The sequence below is a fragment of the Corapipo altera genome, unplaced genomic scaffold (genome assembly GCF_003945725.1).
Source record: "Corapipo altera isolate COAL_440 unplaced genomic scaffold, ASM394572v1 61553, whole genome shotgun sequence".
Classification (NCBI taxonomy): Eukaryota; Metazoa; Chordata; class Aves; order Passeriformes; family Pipridae; genus Corapipo; species Corapipo altera.
This window is the reverse complement of record NW_020884918.1, coordinates 6,990,423-7,015,336: the sequence shown is the minus strand read 5'-3', so window position 1 is coordinate 7,015,336 and position 24,914 is coordinate 6,990,423. Positions and strand designations below refer to the sequence as shown.

Below are 24,914 nucleotides of genomic sequence, written 5' to 3'. Positions count from 1 at the left end.
ACACACACACACACACACACACACACACACACACACACACACACACACACAGAGAAATAAAACGTTCTGAACTGGGGGAGAAATAGAGGGCTTAGAAGAGACTTCCCAAGCAGCGTGGAGAAACGCCGCCCGGTGATCTCTAGAAAAACAGGAAGGTTCTTTTTCTTGAGGCTAGGAGATCAGCACTGCTACATTTCTCAGCCCCTGCCTCGTCTCCCTTCCCCGGTATCCTGGAGACAGTGCCGAAGCGCGGGGCTGGTGGCACAGACAGATGCCCGGCCCCACGCCCCTGATGTCTCAGTGCCGGGGCAGCCAGCTGGCCCCGCTGTGGGGCAGAGCCCAGAGCAGCCCCATGGCCCCTCCACTGCCCCAAACCCTCCCTGCCCACAAGTCCTGGCAGTGTTTTCCCCACCAGTGAAGCGCATCCAGGCACCGTCTGGGCTCGCCGGTGGTCAGCAAAGCTTCGCCCTCCTCGTCGCTCCCTGTCCGGAACAGGCAGACCCCATCTTTGGCACACGGAAATCCTGAGGGCAGCAAATGTTTCGCAGGCCAAAACTCAGCTTTCTGGTGTCCTTTTTGGCGGCGAGTTTCCGCGTCTGCAGTTCCAACACCTTCCCCTTGCGCGTCCTTCCCCAGCGGAGCCAAGTGCCGCCTGACCGCTGCAGCCTGACGAGGAGCTCCTGTGCTGCACAGCCCCGTTATCCTTCAGCGGGTCTCAGCCTCTCTCCTGGAATAGAGAAGAGGAGATGGATTCATTTTATACCAGCACAGCCCATGCCCTGCCTACGTAACAGCTTTCTGAAGGTTAACCATGAGCAAAACCGTGACCTTTCGGAGGCTCATTAGTTATCCCCTCCGAACGCACGCAGCATCACCAGCATTTTTCAGCTGCTTAATTCTCCCTTTTCCCTCTTCTGCAAGACACAGAGAACTGTAACTCTTCCTCTCCCCACTTTGCTGCCTTTTTTTTTTTTTTTTTTTTTTTTCCTAATTTGCCCGAAAACGTTACGGAGCAGTTTGCAAAGGCTGATCGGCGTGCCGTGCCTCCCGACTGCCCGTGCAAACCACACTGCAAGGAAAGCACAGAAATGAGGGTGCAAACCCCCCCCTCTCAGCCGAGCAGCTGAGAGGGCCACGGAGTATTTCAGCTCATGGCAACCAAAACTGCTCGGGCAAAATAGGTGGTTAGCTTCGTGAAGAAGCCTTTAAAACTGGCAGTGGGGGTGGGACACCCCCCGAGCTCAGGGTCCCACAGCGAACCTCGGGAGCAGCCTGGGGATGCCACCTATGGTCCTCTTTGAAAGTATAACTGGACAGGAAAATACATACACATGAATGACATGCTATTTAAGTTGTTTTTTCACCCTCTACTGCTGTGAAAAGACTTAATGACACCCTTGGCACTAAGTAGCCGAATGTGGACCCAACACAAGCCGGGTGAGCAATGGCAGCAAGTTGTGGTGTCTCTGGAGTGTAATCCCATACTTCAAAGCCTCTCTGCCGACCCAAGCTCCCCTGAGTAATGGAGAAATCCCTCATCAAGATACACTCACTGGCTTTTAAAGAAAAAGGAACTTGCAGGCACCATGGTAGACCCTCACCCCACTGCTGGCAAAGGCAGTATCAACATCTGCTGGGGATGAGGATGAAGATTTAGCCAGAGAATCTCAGTATTTGTGGGATTTTCTTAACGAAATGTCATTTTCCAGTGGCAGGTGACCATGCAAGGGTGGCCATGGGCCAGGGATCACTTCTCACAGTTGTCTGAGTTAGGAAAAGAGAGTTCCAAGCCCTCAAAGCACTTCAGGTTTTCCAGACAAGGCACTGTGATTTTTAACCTGCAAATACTTCCTCTAGAAGCAGAATGGAAGAAAAGGCCAGAAGCTCTTGGAAACAGCTGGGCTTTTTCTTCCAGATGAACAGCTCAAAGCTTTCAACCTACCACGTCTCCCTGCAGATGTTTATGAATCTCCGAGGAGCAAGGACATCCTTCCTGCCTGACTGTGGCCCCATCCTGGTCTCAGACACCCCCTAACACATTTTGCTGCAGACCCATGTGCAGATGCCCTGTGCCACCCACTGAAGGGACCACCAGGTCCTTCTGAGCCAGGGGAGACCTGCAGGGACTGGGCAGCTGCACAACAAGGGCAGTGACCTTGCACTGGGACACCCCAGATTACCAGCTGGTCCCCGTGCTGCTTAGAGGAGGAAAATAAAAAAAAAAAAAAAAAAAAGCCATGGATCTGCTCCTGTCGGGTTCTTCATGCCAGAATAATGGCTCTGTTAGAGCCCTTAATCACCAGAGCTGCCCCATTAACCCGGCAGTGCATTCACAGCCTGGCCCTTTGCTCTGCATTCCCCAAGCACTGGGCGTTGCTGGGGAGGGGGGGTCCCTCCTGCTTTCTGGCAGAAGTTACCAGGAATAATGACAGGGAAAATATTAAATGCTGAGCAACCATCAATCGTTAAAGGTGGAAGAGAAACATAACACTCCAGGGCAGCGCAGAGCAGCAATCTGAACAGGGAACCAGTTAATAGTCGAAATAAAGACATACGGCCCATTTGACAGTGGGGAGGGATGCAGGCAGGGCAGGGATACCCTCTGAAGAGCATCTGCCAGCAGCTACCGAGCAGTCTGGCAAGCTTGCTCGCTCCTGTAGTTGGAAGCAAAGAAATAATTACAGCCTCTTTTCAATCCAGCAATTATCTAATGCTGGCTTTTGCACGCAAGGATTGAACAGGGAAAGCTGCTGCTCCCACCGTCAGGAAGTGGGGCAGTGCACAGCCGGAGAGCCTCGGTCCACAGTCAGGGGAAGCGGGGGGAAAAAATGGATGGGAAACCAGGAGGGAAGGGGAAAAGGAAGGTAAATAAATCCTGAGGCTCTACAAGGAAAGGACACCCTGTGCAGGAAGGTTCCCCCTGAGTTGTAACCCAGCTGCAGGGCCATGGAAAGGGACGAGATGTCGACCAAACCCAAAGAAGGTGGTGGAGGTTCTGAGGACCACGAGGAGATTTAAGGGCAGGCTGAGACCTGATGAGCAGCCAGAGGGCTACAAGAGCAGCTGCAGCGAGAGTGGAAGCTTTTCCACGTGTGGTGAACAACCTGAGTTTCCTACGCCTGCACGTGGGGGGACCTCAGTCCCTGCACGAGCCTCCTGGACGCCTGAGGAGGAAAAAGAAAACCAAGAAAAGTAACAAAAATTTCCTACTGGCAAAGTGAACCCTGTGAAACAAGGTTTGGATAAACATGGGCCAGCAAGGTGCCACAGCGGGTTTGAGATCCACCTCTGTGGCTCATCTCTCAGCCCCATCACCCAGAACCACCACCACACGCTGCCCAGCTTTTTGGCACTGTGGTGCAGTGGAAGTGTCCCTGCCCATGACAGGGGGCTTGGAACCGGATGATCCTTATGGTCCCTTCCAACCCAAACCCTTCTGTGATCCTACGAGCCAAACTCCAGAGGGGCTGCTGAGCCCAGGAGGCGCTGGGTGGGATGTGGTGGAAGCTCCCACGCCGAGCTCCTTGGTCTGCTCTAGATGCAATGGAAAGGAACCAAGCTTTGCCTCGTCAGCTTAATTATTAATAATTAGTAGAGTCCTGGAAACACTGAAAGGGAAAATACAACGCACAAGACTAAAAGGGAAGAAAGAGCCCTATTAAATCTCACAAGCAAAGCGATGGCCTCTGAGGTGCTCCAGGCTGTGTCTCACTAACCCAGCTGAGCGATGACCCTGCAGCACCTCCCGCAGTTACAGGGGCCAAGGCAGAATCACCCCTGGAAGGATGGCCCCAGAGGATGCTGGTGGGATGCCCCTGTCCCTGCTCTGGGGGATGAGTCTCTCTCACTGAACATCCAAGGAAAAGCTGCTGGCTCACGCAGGGAGATCCACCACGGCCGAGGGACCAGCAGGCAACAGGTTCCCACAGGACTCCAGGAGAGGCAGGTCAAAGGGGGGGGTTCTGCCCCTCTGCCCCCTCAGGTGAGACCTCACCTGCAGAGCTGCCTCCAGCTCTGGGGAACAACATCAGAAGGATGTGGAGCTGCTGGAGCGAGTCCAGAGGAGGCCACGGAGATGCTCCGAGGGCTGGAGCCCCTCTGCTCTGGAGCCAGGCTGGGAGAGCTGGGGGGGTTCACCTGGAGAAGAGAAGGATCCAGGGAGACCTGAGAGCCCCTTCCAGGGCCTGAAGGGGCTCCAGGAGAGCTGGAGAGGGATTTGGGACAAGGGATGGAGGGACAGGACAAGGGGGAATTGTTTCCCACTGGCAGAGGGCAGGGTTAGATGGGATATTGAGAAGGAATTGCTGTCTGTGAGTGTGGGGAGGCCCTGGCACAGGTTTCCCAGAGCAGCTGTGGCTGCCTCTGGATCCCTGGAAGTGTCCAAGACCAGTTTGGACAAGTCTTGGCGCAACCATGTCTAGTGGAAGGTGTCCCTGCCCATGGTAAGGGTTGGAACTGGGTGAGCTTTAAGGTCTCTTCCAACCAGACCATTCTGGCATTTGATGACTGACCACAGGCTCTGTGTGTCCTTCTTACCTCCACTTCCTCCAGCAGAGACAACAGCAAACCCAAAGGATCGGCTGACCATGAAAGACCACAGGAGTTACTTTTTCCAGTCTCCTCCATTTCCCAAACCAGACATCACTTCTCAGCAGTTATTTCATCAGGAGCACCAAAGCACCACACAGGCAACGGGTCCTGCAACACGATGGAGGGTCACGAGCACCCCAACCCTCTGCTCATGTGCTTGACAGAGGGTTTTGCTGGGGTGCTGGAAGGCAGTAGAACACAAAGGGACACTACTTTTAAGGGAGCTGAGTGCTAACTTCATTCCCATCCCCTTTCCCACCACCCTAGCTTGAATCCAGGGACGTTTCGGGGGCATACACCGACAATTCTCCTGTTCTGCAGACCATAAACCCCATCGAGTGAATAAACACGTGGGGAGCCAAAGCCACTGTTCAAACCTGCAGCACAGCCAGAGGGAAGGGCCAGGAGCCCCCACGATGCCCATGGTCCCACCAGACACCTGGGAATGGATGAACATGGAGAGGTGAGCGAGGGAAGGACGGGGTTGCTCCTACAGAGAATTAAACAACCAAATCCCCAAAAGGCAGTGTGCATTTAAGAGTAATGCAGGAGATGTGGAGTCATGTTCCCTCTTGTTGAACACTGAATACATTTCACAGTTTCAATTCACCTGTCACTCGTTTCTTCACCGAGAGCAGCTGCATCAGCTTCCTCTGCACAGAGGTTTTATAATTGGAACCCCTACTGCAATAAAATACAAGGACGAGAGGATGCAGAAGTTTTCTTTTACTCTTCCATTCTTCCTCTCTCTCTCTCTCCCACTCTCCTCGGCACAAGGAAAGCGTTTGGCTTCATGTTGCTGCCGGGATTTGCACTGACCTTTCTGCTCCCTTCACTCCTCCAAAGGTTCAGAGGGGCTCTGGGTGCCCTCACAAGAGCTCAGAGGGGGCTCTCTACAGTCCTATCTCAGCAAGCTCCCAGCACTTCCCAGCACAAAAATCCAACGAGGACACTTCAATGAGCTTTTCCTTGTCATCGACCCCGCTCCAAAGGGACGGGGATCTCTTTAGCTGGATGAATTCATTAGAGCTCAAGTGTCTGAGCAAGATGCCTGTTATTAACAGGGCACCACAGGTGCTAATTAAAGGAGGATAACAGTGATCTCTCGCTTGAGCACCTTGTAAAGGGCTGGATCCCACCAGCCATTACATCTCATCAGCCCTTTCAGCCGGGCCCAAGGTTAAACACTGTGCTGCAAAGCCGGGAGGGTCTTGCAGGGGCTGAGCTTATTCATTCTCCCATCCTTCCTTCTCTTCACCCCAGTACCCCTCCCCTCCAGCAAAAGCCTTTCAAAAGCTGTTTCTCCCTGCCTCACTGCTCCCCGTGCCACGGCATTCCCACTGTGCACAGTGGATTCCAGCCCGGAGCAGCTGAGCAGCGCAGACCCCACCGTGGACTGAGACCAGGGAATCCAGTGCCTATTGCCAGTTGCTGTGATGTCTTCAGACTTGGTAAAGACTCGCCTGCCTTTAGGAAACCTCTCCAAGCTTTAGTCACAGCTCTGGAGTCACTGAAGCAGCGGGAAATATGGACAAGGCTCCTGCTGCTCTTCACTCCCACGCCAGCGACCGCTTCAAGGCTGAAACCTAATTAGTCCTTCCCATCAATAAACACGGCTCCTGGTGCTCAGTTCTGCAGGAGCATCCCGCAGAGAGCCCCAGGGAGGGTCTCTCCTCGGGGCTGAACACAGGTGAAGGCAAAGCTTCTGCTCTCCTCTTGGCGAACAGCCCCTCCCCTTCCCTCCTGCAGCTCAAGCTGGGAACTACAGGATCTGGTTCCCTGCTTTACAACCTCCTGCATCACCCAGGAATACAAGGTGTCTGTCACAGCACTGGGGGGGCTCCATGTCCTGGCCCTCCCCGAGACCCTCACACACCCCGACACTCTGCACTGGTGCTCAGGAGAAGCAGCACATCAGGAGATCAGATCTGGCACAGAGGATCCCAGGGAAACAGGAAAACCACCCACCCCAACAAAACCAGCTGGAGCTCAGAGGAAGGAGCTGTTCATACGATCCTTAAGGTTGGAAAAGGCCTCTGAGATCATCAGCTCCAAACATTAACCCAGTACCACTGTGCTCGCCACTAAGCCACGTCCCCAAATGCCACGTCCACGTGCCTTTAGAACACTCCCAGGTTCCCCAAACCTCGTGGTGAACACAGCCAACAAACTCTGGAGGATGCTAAAGAGCAAGAGAGGCTCTTGTGCTGTGTGTCCTCAGCCAGAGACACCCTGCTCTGCCACTCCAGAAATCACCACAGGCCTGTGCACACACTGGGAAGTTTGGGATCTATCCTGTCCTGAAAACCCAGCTGTACCAAATAACAGCCATGGGACAGGTTCAGGAGTGGACCATAAAAATAGTACTTATCAGATGTTTTTGATACCAGGATCCAAGCAGAAACTCATTGAGAAGTTGAGCAGAGATGCCACCAGCTAAAGGCCAGAAGCCACCAAGCAGCACTGTCACAGAAGGAAGGTAAAATCTCCATGAGCCTGTGGGAAAAGCCAGAGGGAAAAGGCAAAACCCAAAAGGAAACAGCACAAGAACACTCCAGAGTCCTGGCTTGAACAGCAGTAAAACACAGGAGCTTCCCATGCATAGCCCTGTCCCATAAATGAGTGGAGCAGCATCACCCATCACTGAAAAAGCAGTTTTCAGCACCTCTGCTGCCCAAACCTCTCTCAGGAAAACAAGAATTTTCCTTCTTAGCAGCTAGGGCACTTGTGGACAGGCCAAATTACGCTGAAGGGAAAAGGAAAAAAAAAAAGAGAGAGAAAGAAAAATCAGACAACGCTCATTAGTTCACAGAAAAGAACAGAAAACAAAGGAGAACTTGCTGACACTCTCAGGGATTTTAAATAGTGTGGGAAAGCCACCCCGTCTGTCCCTGACCTGCTGGTCGTGGCCAGTCAGCCGTGGAGGGGACAGAGCTGGGATGTGGGGAAGGGCCTCGCTTCCCAGCGGGACCCAGAGCATGGAACCACTCCGGGCTCGGCCGCCCGCAGCCAGACAGCACCCAGACAGTGCCTGAGCAAACACAGCCCCAGCACAGCGCTCCCACCCGCCCAGGAGCTTTCATCCCACACCGGGAGCTTCCATCCCTCACCGGGAGCCTCCATCCCACATTAGGAGCTTCCATCCTGCACCAGCAGCTTCCATCCCGCACTGGGAGCTTCCATCCCACACTGGGAACTTCCATCCCACACCGGGAGCCTCCATCCCACACCAGCAGCTTCCATCCTGCACTGGGAGCTTCCATCCCTCACTGGGAGCCTCCATCCCACACCGGGACCCTCCATCCCACATTAGGAGCTTCCATCCTGCACCGGGAGCCTCCATCCCTCACCGGGAGATTCCATCCTGCACCAGGAGCTTCCATCCCGCACCAGCACCCCCCATCCTGCACTGGGAGCCTCCATCCCGCACTGGGAGCTTCCATCCCGCACCAGGAGCCTCCATCCCTCACCAGGAGCCTCCATCCCACATTAGGAGCTTCCATCCTGCACTGGGAGCCTCCATCCTGCACTGAGAGCTTCCATCCCACACCAAGAGCCTTCATCCCTCACCAGGAGCCTCCATCCCACACTGGGAGCCTCCATCCCACACCAGGAGCTTCCATCCCACACTGGGAGCTTCCATCCCGCACAGGAGCTTCCATCCCACACCGGGAGCTTCCATCCCGCACCGGGAGCCTCCATCCTGCACCAGGAGCCCCCATTGCACATTAGGAGCTTCCATCCCACATTAGGAGCTTCCATCCCACACCAGAAGCTTCCATCCCACACCATGAGCCTCCATCCTGCACTGGGAGCTTCCATCCCACACCAGAAGCTTCCATCCTGCACCAGCAGCTTCCATCCCGCACTGGGAGCTTCCATCCCACACTGGGAGCTTCCATCCCGCACCGGGAGCCTCCATCCCACACCAGGAGCCTCCACCCCACATTAGGAGCTTCCATCCTGCACTGGGAGCCTCCATCCCTCACCAGGAGATTCCGTCCTGCACTGGGAGCCTCCATCCCACACCAGGACCCTCCATCCTGCACTGGGAGCCTCCATCCCACACCAGGAGCCTCCATCCCACATTAGGAGCCTCCATCCCACATTAGGAGCCTCCATCCCACATTAGGAGCTTCCATCCTGCACCAGCAGCTTCCATCCCGCACTGGGAGCTTCCATCCCTCACCGGGAGCCTCCATCCCACACTGGGACCCTCCATCCCACATTAGGAGCTTCCATCCTGCACTGGGAGCCTGCATCCCTCACCAGGAGATTCCGTCCTGCACCAGGAGCTTTCACCCCACACCAGGACCCTCCATCCTGCACTGGGAGCCTCCATCCCATATTAGGAGCTTCCATTCCACACCAGGAGCCTCCATCCCACATTAGGAGCCTCCATCGCACACCAGGAGCCTCCATCCCGCACCGGGAGCCTCCATCCAACACTGGGAGCCTCCATCCCGCACCAAGACCCTCCATCCTGCAATGGGAGTCTCCATCCCACATTAGGAGCCTCCATCCTGCACTGGGAGCCTCCATCCCACATTAGGAGCCTCCATCCTGCACTGGGAGCCTCCATCCCACAATGGGAGCTTCCATCCCACACTGGGAGTCTCCATCCCACACTGGCAGCCTCCATCCCACACCAGGAGCTTCCATCCCACATTAGGAGCCTCCATCCTGCACTGGGAGCCTCTATGCCGCAATGGGAGCTTCCATCCCACACCGGGACCCTCCATCCTCCACCAGGAGCCTCCATCCCACATTAGGAGCTTATATCCCGCACCAGGAGCCTCCATCCCACACCAGGAGCCTCCATCCTGCACCGGGAGCCTCCATCCCACACCGGGAGCCTCCATCCCACACCGGGAGCCTCCATTCTGCACCGGGAGCCTCCATCCCACACAAGGAGTGTAGCACTAAACCTGCATTATATGGGGAAACTGTTGTTTAAACATGTCTTAAAATGGCTTTTGGTGGTCTCTTTGCAAACACATGCTTCTTCTTCCCAGCACCCCTCACGACAAGTGTTATCCATGCAGGAATGTCCTGGGAAGGTGTCCTGAGGTGTTTCCCACTGGCCTTTGTTAACCCCTTCCTGAGATTGGGTGTTCCTGTAAGCCCCTTGAGACTTCTAACTGGTTACTCTGTGAATCCTCCTAAACCCTGTAAATGTAGCATCCCCAACAATAAACACCCTCTTGCCTCCTCTCCACGCCCGGTGTCCTGTCTCCGTGCTGGCCACGGGGCCACGTGCAGGGGGAGGAGGGGGGAGCACCCCTCCCCTCCAGGCTCAGGGCCAGAAGAAAACCCTGAAGAAACCCCTGGAGTTCCCTTTCCCCTTCCTTCAAGGCGTCGTCGGAATGGTTCCTCAGATGGGAACGGAACTAGAACTGGGCCGCCCCACGTCATGGGTGGGGAAAGGGATCCAGAAAGGAGCCTCCATCCCACATTAGGAGCCTCCATCCCTCACCGGGAGCCTCCATCCCTCACTGGGAGCCTCCATCCCACTCCCTCCTCGGCCCCAGCCCTGCCAGCTGCCGCTTTCGAGCCACACAAGGGTTTTTTGCTGGCTGACAGCGCAGTTGATTTAAAACCAGTGGAATTATCTCCGTTACCAAAATAAAGCAGATCCTGGAACGGATTACTCAAAAGGCCTCTCCCCAAGCCATAAATCAGAGCAGAAACACGGCACTTCTCTAGGGCAAAGCACTTTGCCCTTTCAGTTTGGCACCTGTGGTCTTTTTTTTCCCCTAGAAAAAGAAAAGATGAGAAGTCCAGCCCGTGCCAGCACTTTGTTGGAAAGCTGAGCCTTTCCACCCCAGGATGCCATGGGTCAGGACTCTGCCAGTATTATCACTGGAGGGGCTGGACCAAGACAAGCAAAAGCAGGATGACTATTTAAAAAAAAAAAAAAAATACAGAAACAGCTCTAGAGGTTTTTTTTTTTAATTGTTGCTGAGGAGACTGCACCAGGAATTTGCCCCAGAGGAGGTATGTGCAGCATGTGCCAGCAGGGAAATGGCAGAGCTGACTGCTCCAGCCCTCCACAGGCCCCAAGAGATAGGTATCTCTGCAAGAGGGAGCCTGATGTCCTCTCAAAACACCGCGCTGGGATATCCCAAAAGTGCTTGCACTTGTGTCTCCCAGAGCTGGCCTGTAACCTCCCCCTTAATCCCTCTGGTGACAAATCTCATCCAGTTTATTCTGGGGGACGGGGCCGGACCGCCTGCGGATCTGCACGCTCAGCTTGGGCAAACCATGAAGACGGGCTCCGTGGAGAGGAGAAAAACCTGTGTTTGTCTGCACAAACCCCTTGGTAAAGGGTTTCCACCCTCACTCCTCCCAGTACAGTCCCACAGCCCCACGCTGCTGCAGCCCCAGCACCGGCAGGAGAGACGCTCCCACAGTGACTGAGGGCCGGCAAAGCTGCACGGGGAGGAGGCTTAACCTGTCCCCCAAGGAAGAAACATTCCCTCACGCCCCTCTCTTCTCCACCAGCAACACAGGGGGCCTGGGAGAGCTGCACCTCCACCACCTCGGGAGGAGGAGGGCGATGGCAGACACCGCCAAAATGATGATCCCCCAGGGCGCCAGGGCTGCCAGGCCAAGGGGCAAGGCCACTGAGCACGGCCAGACCGAGCACACAGAGACCTGTGACCCACCCTAAACAGCCCTGGCTGTTCAGACCTCGAGGAGAGCTAATCATACATCAAGGAGACTGCCCAGGTGCAGCACGGTACCATAAGCTTTGTGATATTCAACCAGTGTCGGACCAGACCTTGATCCAAGTCCACAGAAGCTTAGGAAGCAATGTCTCCTGGAAGATGCACATCTCTGAGGGCAGGTCTGAGCCATCTTTCAAGCCCAACCTGCTTCACTGCTCCTACAGAGCCCTCCCTCATGGTAAGGTCTCTGTGCAGGGTGCACATCTCTGTCCCCCAGCCAGCCCCACACACCCCACCTGCCTGGGGGAGCAGGGCAGGTCCTTCCCAAAGCTGGGAAGGATCACTCAGCATCCCAAAAATTCTGCCTTTTTCTTGGTCTGACTCCATAAAGAGCAGGGCACAAGGTCCCACGCCCCCAAAGAGAGGCTGGAGACCAGGAATCCCACGCTATAAGCTTCCCACAGCAAAGCTTCTCCTCATCTACTCTGGGAAAAAGATCTCTGCTGCTTTACTGCTTCCCAGTGATTTTGGGAGACCCTGGTGTGCAGCCATGGGATGCCAGCAAGGCTGAAAGCCAGCGGCAGAAATGTGCCAGCATCTTCAGAAACAATGCAGGGCATTTCCCAGAGAATTAAACCAAAAATACTGTAAATCCTGCTCCTAAAACACAGACCAAACAAACCCAAAAACACACTCCCAGTGACTTTTAGCCACCCAGATAATAAAAGGCTTTGCTGGACCACTGCTAAAGCTTGCTGTCAGTATAATCACCTACTACTATAATGAGATTACATGGATTAGCTGTATTTTAAGGAAACGTCAATGAACTGGACAGCCTTCCTAGGCAGGTTTTTAGAGCTGCACGGAATAATGCCGGAAAGACATCAAACCAGGAGGCTATTTTTAGGAAGCACTCCTCTAAACAACCCAGGTGGAGAGAGACAGCGAGGCAGCAGAGGTGTGCTAATGCAGGCAGGAGCTGAATGAATGAGCGGTGCAGGGAGAAACAGATTCATCCCCCTCCCCGGTCTCCCTTGGCCGAGCTGCACAAGAAATTAATTGAGCCAGACCCGAAGCTTGCATTCCTACCATGCTGTGCTGTGAAATGGACTCAAATGTTGGAATGAGCAGCACAGGACACACTGTGCTAAGGGAGGGAAGTGTGAGGCCAGGACGAATGACCCAGGATGAATGTGCTGGGGTTTGTGCCCCGTGCCCTCGGGGCACCTGCACTCCCAGAGGGGACAAGCCCCAAGGGGGCTGCAGACGGGGTTATTTCCCAGGAAAACATCCCCAGAATAAGCCTGAAATTAGACTTCGTTATCATCATGGCATCCATCACCACGTGGGACCCAGCAGGGGACACAGTTCACTGGGCTTGCCCAGCACTTGGATGAATAGGTTTGCTTTACAGTCATCACGCTCTTGCTCAGAAAGCCCAGAGCTCTCATGTACTCTCTCCCTCATTTTCTCCCAACAGCACTCAAGATTTAAGAGGAACTCTCAGAGAATCCGTTGGTTTGCCTTTTTTTTTTTTTTTCATTGCTTTTTGTCCTTGGAGCTTACTTCTGCAAAATACCCATCAACCATCCAAAATAAACCGGACACTGCACTGCCCAAAGTCCTTTAGTCTTCCAGGGTGGATCCAACCTGGAGCCTTGGGGACTGCAGCCTGGGTGTTTTGCTCCCCGTGTTCCACCCAGCCGCACCCCTGTGCCTTCTCTCTCTTGTCGTGACTCAGCCAGGGCTCGTGAATAAAACCCAATTAGGGATTTAACATCAGAGCAGCACAGCAAAAGGATGGCCCCCACCCCAGGCAGCTCACAGCCTGGGATCTTTAGCTCCCACCATGGTGAAGCTACAAAAATAACCCATTAAAAAGACACTTTAATTGCCTTGCCAGCGGTTTGCGCAAACCCCAGCTAACGCTTGAGGTAAAAACGAATTAAAAGCCTTAAACAGCAAATTCTCTTTCATTCCTCCCACTTTTACCCTTAAATTTTAATGGGGTTGTGGTGGCGAGGGTGGGGGAAACAGATCCAGCCAGTCCTCCGGTCCCTCTGGGACGAGGACCAGGCTCAGTTCTGCTGGGGTTGCTCCACCACGGCAGGCACCCGGCGTGTTTTGGGGCACACCAGCCAAGCTGCTGCCTAGGCACAGTTAAGACAGTTGTGAAGCTGATATCCTTCATGCCAAGAGGAGCCTTAACAGGGATCAGAAGATTTAGAGGGTGCAGCCATGCACCATAGTCCTCCAGAGCCCTGTGAGGTTCTGCTCTGTCCCACGAGGGGACTGTGCTCCTGAGACAGAGCAGAATCCCAGAAGATAAGGGGCTGATGAGTATGCCCCAAACACCAACAGCCAGGTGGCTGCTGAACTAACCAAGGATTGTTGGGAATAACAGCCAAGGACTGTTGGGAATAACCAAGGATTGCTGGTAATAATTGAGAAAGACCGGGATGTGGCTGGAGAAGGGGCCATGCAGAGGAAGGGCAGCACTTTTATGGGACAAACACCCTTGTTCTATCTCCTGGAGATCAGCACGGCACAGGAATGAGGCCAAGAAGTTGGTATGGACTGTAGGGGAATCAAGACCACCCAAGACTCCCAAGGCCTCTGAACCATTCCCAGAAAGGTGTGAGAGACTGTGCACGAGAAATAATTTGCATAAAAAGCCAGGAACTTCTCCCCAGGAACGGGAAAACTTCTCTAAAGTGGTGCCCCCACCAAACCCATGCAGCACCCACAGGACCCTGGATATCCTGTCAGCTGGATCAACCATCAGCCCAGACAGGGCTGGTGATTTTTTTTTTTTTCCCTCTCTCTTTCTTCCTTTCTCTCTCTCCTCCTCTTCAATTCATCCCCTTTCACCCCACCCCTTTATCCAAACCCACTGCCATGTGCTCATGCCAGGACGCCAGGACCAACACACCAATTCCCAGGCTGAGTGAGTAATTTCCCAGTAAAACTTTTGTGAGCTTTTTTTCAGACCCTCTGATTTTTGCTGTTCCTTTCAGCCACGAGCACCTACAAACCCTGGATGCCCCCTTCCCCTGAGGGGTGGGGTGTCACATGCAGCACTTTGTGTCCAAGCTGATCACAGCCCAGGAGGAGAAATGTCCCACCAACACACCTCTGGTGGAAAAAAAAAAGACAGGAGCTGGAGGTGAACACAGGTATCAAAGCCCAAACAGCACCTGGCAGGAGCACAGGGAGAGCACTGCCTGCTGCACAAGGATTGTGTGAACCAGGCATGATCCTGCCTCTGGGGTGCCCAGAAGAGAGGGAGGGGAGGGAGACAGCAGCTCCACAGCAAAACTGGGAGGCTGTGAAGGTTTGGGCTGGTTTGCTCTGTTTTCAGGCCTGATGCAGGGCTAGAGCAATGCAATTAAGGTCCTCTGCACCAGCCCGGGCTCTAGGCCCCCAGTGCCCAGCATCTGCCTGAATATTGCTCTGAAACACCCCCTCTGCTCTGCCCAGGGCTGTGAAAGAGCGATCAGGATGGAGCAATTTCACAGCCTTAATCCTTTCCTTCACTTTTGGCTCCAGTGGGCGGCAAGATAACCATTTCACAAAAGCAATCATGCCAAGAAAACCTGGCTGAGTGGTTTGGTTTGCAAAGACTCGAGGAGCCTCGGAGACTCCCCCTTCAATCTCTACTGCTCGCAAAAATGCTTATGTTCCTGAAGCATTTTGCAGCTCTTACAGCACTTCGCTGGGATAAAGAAGAGCTGACACACATGTTGTGGCAATAAAGATTATTTTTGCTGTCTGAGTCGTAGCAGGCACACGAGATTTATTCAGATAAAAGAGGTCAGAGCAGGAAATGAGCTTAGATTCCAGGCTGTGAGTCCAAACCGCTGGGAGATTTGGTGACTCCACGGGGGGGGACGGGCACCCTGCGCCCCCAGCAAGGGATGTTCTGTGTTTGGCATCACCCCTCATGCCCTTCCCAGGGTCTGCAGGGCTGTCTGGCCTCCTCAGCCTCACGGCACCGGTGAAACAAAACGGGTGAGAGCAGCACAGGTACCAACCCACACTTTTCCATAGGGAAAAAGAGACTTTCCAGACTTTGCCCTGACAGCTGCTGCTGCGTTAATCCTGCGACTGCTCCTGGGACCTGCTGAAACACACGTTTCCACGCACTGAAAAGATGTTGCAAGTATTATAACCGGAATTTCCTCCAAGCTACTCCTCTTTTCTTCTCAACACGCTCTCTCGGCCCATTTTGCTGCCTTTGAAGAGCAGGCAGCAATTAGCTTTTCAGTTCAGAGATATGTGATTTTTTTTTTTTCCATCCTCAGTCCTGTCTTTAATACAGGAGATCTCAGCATTTCTAATGACTCAAAGAGACCAGGACTGTAAAAGCTTTTCCCAAAAGCAGGTTTGCCTCTGTGCTCTCCAAACAACACAAGATAAGGAGGCCCTTTAGGTGCTCTGATCAAACTCCAGCACGATCAGTGCCACTAACGGGTCTTGTTTGTGTCTGCACCACCCTCATCCTTTCCCTGTAGCACTTACATTCTGTTAATTAGTTGGTATTTACCAAAAACCCGCTTGTGTGTCACCTGCCTGGAGGTGAGCAGTGATGCCACTGGAGCCGGAGGGACACACAGATGGCACGGGCACCTGTCACATGCCCCACATCAAACAGGTATTTTGGGAGCAGGTGCAGCCACCTCGTTACCCTCAGCATTTTTGCTTCCTTTTCAAACAAGCAGAACGTGCCCCTGTGTCCAATAACAAGGGCAGGTCAGACTCGAGTGAAGCTGAAACGTGAGACAAGTCAAAAAGTCGATCATACATCAAACACTGATATTTTCTGGCAAACGTAAAGCCCGTCAAGGTGCCCTTTGAGACTTCCCTGCCCCTTGTCTGAGCAGAAAGGAGATGACTCAGAGGAGATGGCACCGTGCTCGTCGCGATCCTCTCGCTGCCACCACTTACGGATCGAGATTTGTTTTTCTGAAAGAGTCTCATCAAATTTCCCATTTCCTTGATTCCGCTACCACAGAGTCCAAACCCGACCTCGGGTGTGAGCAAATACAGGAGAAAGAAGGGAAACGTTCAGTTCTGCATTAAATTGCGTCCCACTGAAGTTAAGCAAATGGTGGCACAGGTGTGAAGGAGGGAAGAACATATTCCAGCTCCTGTTGGATGCAGCTGGACACACATCTGCCCCAGTCCTGCAGCATCCCTTTCAGCCTACAGCAACTCCACGAGCTACAAGACCTGACTCTCTCCATCCCACAGGCACTTCTGCTTCACAGGGCTTCCTATTTTGGCTCCCCCAGGAAGAGCTCCTGGCCACCCATTCCCTGCTCCCAGCTTTCCTCAGCAAGAGGACAAGCCTTGCCAACCCTCGTGGATACAGCAGCAGCCTGCTCCATCCTCACTGCCTTACCAAAAGCACGTCATTATTTCTAATTTATGGCATTTCTGCATTTATGACCATGCTCAGACGGGGAGATGTGGGAGGAAACGAAGGCTGTCCTGCTCATTTCAGGCTCTGGCTTTCTGAAGTTGATATGACCTCAAATTTAAAAAAAAAAAAAAATAAAAAATTGAAAACAAACAAACAAACAAACCCCATGGAGAAATCAGAATTCCCAGAAATTAAATAACTGCAATTCTTAAAAAAAAAATTACCTGAAATGCTCTCTGGGTCAGATTCACTTCTTGTAAGAGAGATGCAAGGCAGTCATGGAATCATAGAATGGTTTGGGTTGGAAGGGACCGTCAAAGATTGTCTCATTCCCACCCCTGCCATGGGCAGGGACACCTTCCACTAGCCCAGCTTGCTCCAAGCCCCACCCAACCTGGCCTTGGACACTTCCAGGGATCCAGGGGCAGCCACAGCTTCTCTGGGAAACCTGTGCCAGGGCCTCCCCACACTCACAGACAGCAATTCCTTCCCAATATCCCATCTAACCCTGCCCTCTGCCAGTGGGAAGCCATTCCCCCTTGTCCCTCCATCCCTTGTCCCAAGTCCCTCTCCAGCTCTCCTGGAGCCCCTTTAGGCCCTGGAAGGGGCTCTCAGGTCTCCCTGGATCCTTCTCTTCTCCAGGTGAACACCCCCAGGTCTTGGCCTGTCCTCTGATCATTTTTGTGTCTCTCCTCTGACAGAGGATTCGCTCCTGTTCACACACCAGGAGCTCCAGCACAGCTGTGATGGGATGTGATGAAGTTTCACGCCCCCAGGGACGCAGCTCAGGTCCTGGGATCACCCTCCTGGGGTCAGGTGTAGACCCTTCCCCACCCAGCCATCCCACCACCACTCTTTGGCTGCAACGTGGGCATTTGGCCCCTGCAACCCTGAAACCAAGCCAGGAGCACACCAGCCTCTCAGGACACCCGTGGGGAGTGGGGAGAAGAGCCCAGTACTCAACCCAGTCCCAGTATTTCAAGCTGCAATACTGACAGAAAGACAAAGACACTTTTTTTTTTTCCTTGTCCCATTCTCCTTGATCTCATTTTAATTGGAACCGGTCCCAGCTCAATCAGATCCTGAGAAGCCCAGCACCTACACTCTGTCCTTGAAGTCATTTTAAGCCAGGACCTACTTCCACGCTGGCATTTCCAGCCCTGTCCCCTCACAGCAGGGAAAGGGTTTAATTTACCTTTACCCAAAGGCACTTTCTCATAGTTCAGAACTTTCCATATTTCACAGGACAGGGCAAGGGGAGTTAATGGAGCACAGAGCCCCAGCAAGGAGCTGGGTACAACCGGTGCTGTGACAGCAGGTACAGGATGATATTCCCCCCTGACCCCAACCAAACATGGTCCTGCCTCCCCTCCTCCATAAACCCACACGGTTTGGGGCTGGGAACACCCCCAGTTCCTCTCGGAGGGATCACAGACACCCAAGTGAGAGACGGGGAAGGTGGAACAACTCCTTCCTGAAAGGCTCATGCCTCTATAGCTGGTATTCTGCATTTTCCCAGCCCCACCTCACTTTTAGGCAGGAACAAGCCTCTCTCAGAGTCCGGAGATGATCTGCACAGTTTCCTTTAGGAAGGGATTGTGGGAGAAGGGCTTAGGAAGCCTGCAGTCGGTGCTCCAGCCTTTACTCTGAAATATGAAATTTGATTGGCCCTTTTATCCTAGTTTACATAGCTGACTGTTGCAGGTGCATCAGTTACCATGGAATTAACACTGCTGTAAAACCAGGTGTAGCCAAGAATTAAATCGTGCAAACAATCCGAGCAGCTGGGACAGATGGACACCCAAGGTATCAGCCTAGGGGACTGTTTGCTCTTCCCCCTATCCAGAGGGGTCCTAACACGAAGCTGAGGCACAGCCAGGTCACTTCTCCTCGGGAAATCACAAGGACTCGGGGTCTCCCATCGCTCAGCCTGGGAGTAAAACCACGGGTCAGGGCGGTTGGTTTTTATTTACCAGCAGCTCACAGCAGGTGAGGACAGCACCTGGGTGCAAGAGGAGGCGCACGACTAAGGACGCAAGGGCAGGACGCAGGTTTCCAGACAGATCCAGCCCGGATCCCGGGAGGGGACCGCTCTGCCCGCAGGGAGCGGCTGCGCAGCCGGAGCGATGCGGGAGCATCCCCGCGGTGACCCGGCAGGCAGGCACACACCGGGCACTGCTGCTCACACGGACACGGGCACTCTGAGAAGCTCCTTCCCCAGGTTCCCCCGCTCCTTCCCTTCCTCCCAGGAACGCCCCGAGGATAAGCAGGAGCCGTGTAGCTCTGGGCTGCGGCAGCGGCGTGGGCTGGGCGGCTTCCTACGGAGATGACTGTTGTGTATAATATAGAAACTGAGCTGCTTGTTCCAAGCACAACCACGCCGGCTGCTTTTTAAAGACAGGCTCAGCTTGGGTGGAAAGTGCTGCAGGAACACGCAGCGTTATTTCCTCCCGCAGCCTCCAAGCCAGGGGAAGTTTTCAGGAGCCGAGATTTGGGAGCTTGTTCCGCTCCTGACCTGGCTGCGGTGACAGGGAGTGACGGCAAGGTCACCCTGGCACCTTCCAGCGGGGCTAAAATCGGCTCCTGTAAATCCTCACATGCAATTCTGCCTGGAAAGCCCTCAAAGCAGATCACTGTTTAATCTCGCTCTAGCACTGATCGCTCTTCCCGGTGCCAAGCCTGGGCTGCACCCACCGTGCCTGCCTGGGAGAGCACAACTGGTGAGGTCTGAAGGGTGTAAGTGGTCATTTGGGACAGGAGCATGAGGACACTGAGGCACAAGACTCGGTGTTGAGTGTGTCAAAATAATTCACCCACGGGGAGTGTGTGATTTCCTTCTGCCAGCCACAAGCACCGAAGCTCTCGCTCTCCCCAAGGAGGACAACATCTCGCCACTGTTCATCACCTCCATACGCCCAGAGGGGCAAATAAAAATGCCACAGTGCAAACAACTAATAGATAATCAACACCAAAGCCAAGGAGCACACCAGTAGGTCTTTTGGATGATAAGTCACTCCTGGCACACGGGAGCAGGTCACATTTCAGTGTTAATTGCCCATGGAGTAGCAGCAGGTTTATGTGACAAGGATGAAGCCAAAATGAACTGCCACGTCTAATGCAAGTCTTCTTCTATTATAGTTTCTTTCTGTTTCCCTGCTAGTCACAGAAACATGCCCAAAATAATGGCAGCAGTGTCTAAATTTGAAAGGGCAAATTTCACAAAGCCCAAAGCAGCTGTTGGCATCAGTGAGAGTAAGGGAGCCGCTTAAAGCTTCCACCAAAAAACTCCAGAAGTTACAAACACGGAGAAGCAGCAGGATTTAAACAATGAAAATGCCATTCTGGCAAAAAATGAGATGTGGAAAATGCGTGGAAACGTGATCTTTCTAGGCACAGAAAAGGAGAAAGAAACGGCACTGGAAAAGAAATGTCCAAGGTCAGTGAGTGATGAGGACCTCTAAAAGAATCCATTAAATCTGTACAGCCAACAGAATTAATTGTAAAATAAGGCACTTTTTAAGCATGCTAGGAATAGAGAATTAGATAGCTGCCAGATTCACTATTAGGCACCATCAGTAAAACTGGAAGCGAGCGTTGTGCTGCGATGGGATAAAACAGTTACCGAAGAGGATGAGAGAAACCCAGCCCACAGATTGACCGTGTGCACCCCCGTCGTGCAAAACAGGGTCTTTCCCAACAACCTCCCATGCAACCTGCCCTAAAGCCCCTTAAAACCCCCTTAATGACAGGAATTTCAGTACTGATGAATGTCTGCCAAAATAAAGCATTTTAAAACCAACCACTGAAACTCAGAAACTTCGTTTAGCCACAGTATCTAGGTGAAAGGCGGGAGCAGCAGGCAACCCGGGGTCAGCTCCAGCTACAACAGCAGGACAGGAATTTCAGGTAAATACACGAACCGGAGGCTAAAAATACAATTCCTATCAGCCAGCTGAATTTCCTGGAATTAGCTCTATTTAGAAGAGTTATTATCTATCTAAAAGACATTATTACTGCCTCGACACAGCGTCTGCCCGTGTTCCAGCTCAGAATATTCTGTGATTCTCCAGAGCATGTAATATTTTGAGGATGAATCTCGCAGCAGGTGTAACCAACTCCACGCACGTTTAGGTGTGTGCTGGTACAGCCCCCAGTCTGGCTGCTGGTAAGTGAGATCAGAGAGGGAGAACAGCACCAAAGCACCGTCTTTTGGGATTTTTTGTCGCTGCTCAGTCTCATCTGCGATTCCTTCCGGGGGATTATACTGAACACAAATCTGTAACACAAAAAAACCCGCAGTACCTAAAGGATGGCTTGCTGATGACACAGTTGCACAAAGACCTAAATCAGCTCAGTGGATGTCACAGTGGTCCAACAGACCATGTTTTCATGTTGGAATGTAACACACGAAGGCCAGGGAAGGGAGCTCTGCCAGAGCCAGGAAAGGATTTGGGATGAGCGTGGGGCATCTCTTTTGCATAATGCATCAGAGCAAAGCCAAAGCAAAAGTAGGTCCTCGAAGGTGCCAATTTCCAATGGGAAATACATCCACAAAGACTCAAAAAGCGAGCTCACGCCCACGCATGGCACAGCCAAGGTCGCGGCTGCCTCCAGGCAGGCACCTGGGCAACGTGGTCACACCAGGGGCACCCCAAGGGTGGCCACAAAAAAAGGTACACGGCAGGAGCGCCTCGGCACCCTCAGACTCCCGAGGAGCAGGTGAAGAGGTGACCCGTCACTGCGGGCTGGGAGTGAGGAGTCACGTTTGTGACAAGGACAGAACAACACCCCCCCCCTCCGCAAGTCAAAGCTAGCAAAGTTCAACCTTGAAATGAGATAGCATCTCTCCAGAGTGAGAGCAATTAAATGTTGGCACAAGGTACGGGGGGAGAGGGGGGGAGGAGGGGGTGGGACGAGTCACCACTGCTCAGAGCCATTAACACAGAATTAACAGCCTGGTTTTTTAACCCAGACTTCTGTGCCTGCAGGAGGATGAGCTGCAAAGGCTTCCCTGCAGTTGCATTTCTGCAACACCTCTCCCCCACTTGGGGACGTGGAAAGTTTCAGAGGGTTTTTTTTTTTTATGCTTCAAGAGAGTCCTGAGTGGTTGGGGAAGAGCAGGGTCATGCTAAAAAAAAAAGAAAGATCCGAGGCAAAAAGACGAAACCCCAAAGTTTGCAGGCACTGGGTGAGATTTATCTTACTTAAATTTAGACCTCTCGAACTCAGATATCCAAGTCAGAACCAGCACCCTGAAAACCGTTTGCCTGCGCTGTGTATGAAGCTTTCCAAAGGGTGAAACGTTTCCCATTTGGGAGATGCCTGTATCCCCCACTTGGTGAGGGGAAGCTCAGAACAGATGCTTTCAGATGCCCAAGCAAGGGCAGACAAACGGCATCTTCAACTGTGGGTTGCCTCATGCCACCTGCAAAATTCGGAGTTTAGTTCAGCTCATAATGCCAGTTCTGGCGATTCTGCCCTGCTGCCCAGCACCCAGGAGCAGAATGAGAAGCTAATCCAGCTTCTGGAGGCAGGTCTGCACGTCTCTGTTCTATGTGTAAAGAAAAGATAAACAGAGACCATCTGCATGGAGGACTCAACCTGGAGAGCTTGAGGTTGGCCAAGATGCTTGCAGTCCTTCTTTCTGAACACGGGTTATTTGATTGGGATTGCAGATTTTATCAGTCCTCACTAACAGGGTGGGCTGCAGCTGGAGGAGGGAAGACTGCTGTGAATCACAGTCACAGAATCATTTTGCTTGGAAAAGCTCTCTAAGACCACAGAGTCCAAACATTAACCCAGCACTGCCCAGCCCACCACTAACCCGTGTCCCCAAGGGAGCCTGATCCTTTGCTTTGGCTCCAAGGCGAGGGCAGAAGCTCACAGAGATGGTCCTCCCAAGCACAGGGGAATCAGCAGAACATGGATGACCGTGCCCCTTTACCCTCTCCTCCTCTGCAGGAGGGGGAATGCTGATGTTCACCTGCTGGGTGTGAGATTTTTCCTCAAAATATCCAGCATAAATCTAGCCCTTACTCCTGCAATATCCTCACTACAGTCGTGGTCTCCCGTTCCCTGCAGCCCTTCACCTGCACACCTCCAGCTTGTCACCTTCAACCTGACAGACGCCTGTCCAGCCAAAAGGAGGAAGGGCACTGCAAATCTGAGTTGCAGCTCTCGATCCCATGGTCCCCAGGCCTGGTTCTGCAGGAGGGGAGGCTGGGCTCCTGCTGCAGACCAGGAGAGGGAAAGGCGCTCCGTGTTTGCTGGGAAGTTCCCAGCGCCAGATAGGATTAGTCGTGTCTAATTAACTGTGAGGAGCAAGCAACACAGAGCTGAAAGCAGAGAGGGAGACCCCCTCAGCAGCAGCCAGGCTTTGCGTGTCCGCTCCAAGCCGGCTGCTTCAACAAGAGAAACCCCTGACATTGCACATATCACCTTCTCCAGCCACGACGTTCCCCGAGCACACAGATAAGACACAGGCAACAGAGGTACCTGAACACCTCCGACACTCAGAAAAGGCTGAGCTTGGGGTGCACACCTGGGGGACCCTCTGCCCTGACCAGCCCCACACCTCCAGGCTGGAGGTTGCATCCGGGCAGCCAAGCAGGGACAGCCCTCAGGGTTGGGTTTCCTCCCCCCTCCACTTTCTGGTACTCACACCACATCAGCCTGGGATGGATCTTCCCGAGGTGCTGTGCCTCCTGTCACGGCAGCCACGCACACCCTTCCCCGCACACTGAGCCTGTCTGATGCCATTGAAGCCTGGGCTGTCAGCACCTGCCACCTCCACCCGAGGGTCTGGCTCAGGTGAGAGTAAATAACGTGACCAGGAGCAAACGCAGCCTGCCTTGGATGGGGGGAGACCGAGGGAAGCAGGTTTATTTCTCCAGACACAGGGAAGGGCTCCGAGGACCTGCTGGGCATGCTGACACGAGCTCAGCTACAGGTTTACCTGTGCAAGCCCACCAGTCTGTATATATAGACACTTTGGGCACATACAGAGACAGACAGACCCACAGGGCACATATAGACACATAGGGCATGTACAGACACACAGAGCCTGTACAGACTCACAGGGCACATACAGACACACACAGAGCCTGTACAGACTCACAGGGCACATATAGACACATACAGCATGGACAGACTCACAGGGCATGTATAGCCACATAGACAAATAGGGCACATACAGATGTGCAGAGCCATGGGGCACATATAGAACGCACAGCACATATAGACCCATAAAACACATACAGACACACAGTTCACTGAGACACATAGAGCCCATATAGACACACAGGGCACGTACAGAGAGCACATACTGACACACAGAGCCTGTATAGACCCCTAGAGCACACACAGAGCCCGTATAGACCCCTAGAGCACATACAGATACATAGAGCCTGTAAAGATCTCTAGAGCGCATACAGACACATAGAGCCCCTATAGATCCCTGGAGCACATACAGACACACAGAGCCCGTATAGACAGATCTGTAGAGCACACACAGACACACAGAGCCTGTATAGATGCCTACAGCACATACAGACACACAAAGCCCCTATAGACCCCTAGAGCACACACAGACACACAGAGCCCCTATAGACCCCTAGAGCACATACGGATTCTAGAGCCTGTATAGACCGCTGGAGCACATACAGACACACAGAGCCTGTACAGACCGCTGGAGCACATACAGACACACAGAGCCTGTATAGACCGCTGGAGCACACACAGACCCCTATAGCGCGCACAGACCCCACGGGGCACGTACAGACACACAGGGCACATACAGACACACAGACCCCGCACAGCCCCACCGGGCACACAAAGACCCACCGAGCCCGCACAGAGCCGGGCAGCAGCAATGCCTGTGCATCCACCCGCCCTCTCCGGCAGCGAGCCGGCGCTCCCGCGGGTTCCCATCCCGGGGAGGGGGGTGTCTCGGGCACGCCCGGCTGAGCCGCGGCGAAGGACGAGGCGACACCGGCACCGCTCCCGGCGGGCGGTCCCGCACGGGGGGCACGGACCCGCTCCCCTCCCGCACCCGCTCCCCACCCCCCCCGGCACCGCGCCCCGCGGGGCTCGGGGACAGCGCGGGCAGCGCCGGGGCCGCCGCCGCACTCACCCACCGGGGCCGCTCCGCCGCCGCTCCGCCATGGCCCGGCCGGCACCGGCGCGCGGTGCCGGGGGGGGTGGGGAGCGGGTGCGGGAGGGGAGCGGGT

At 53.7% G+C, this 24,914-nt stretch overlaps 1 protein-coding gene across 4 annotated transcripts in view; it reads right to left on the bottom strand.

Moving 5' to 3' along the window:
- Positions 1-24,867, bottom strand: part of MAPK4 (mitogen-activated protein kinase 4) — a 46,842-nt gene extending 21,975 nt beyond the window's left edge. For 2 of the 4 annotated variants that reach the window (XM_027656133.1, XM_027656136.1), the window contains exons 1-2: positions 24,818-24,866; positions 413-727 (exon numbers count right to left, since the gene is read on the bottom strand). The gene's annotated coding sequence lies outside the window, so the exon portion shown is untranslated. Of the gene's footprint in view, positions 1-412; positions 728-23,347; positions 23,529-24,817 lie in introns of those variants that run through there. The other 2 variants (XM_027656135.1, XM_027656134.1) reach the window with 2 other exon arrangements.
- Positions 24,868-24,914: the final 47 nt, after the last annotated feature.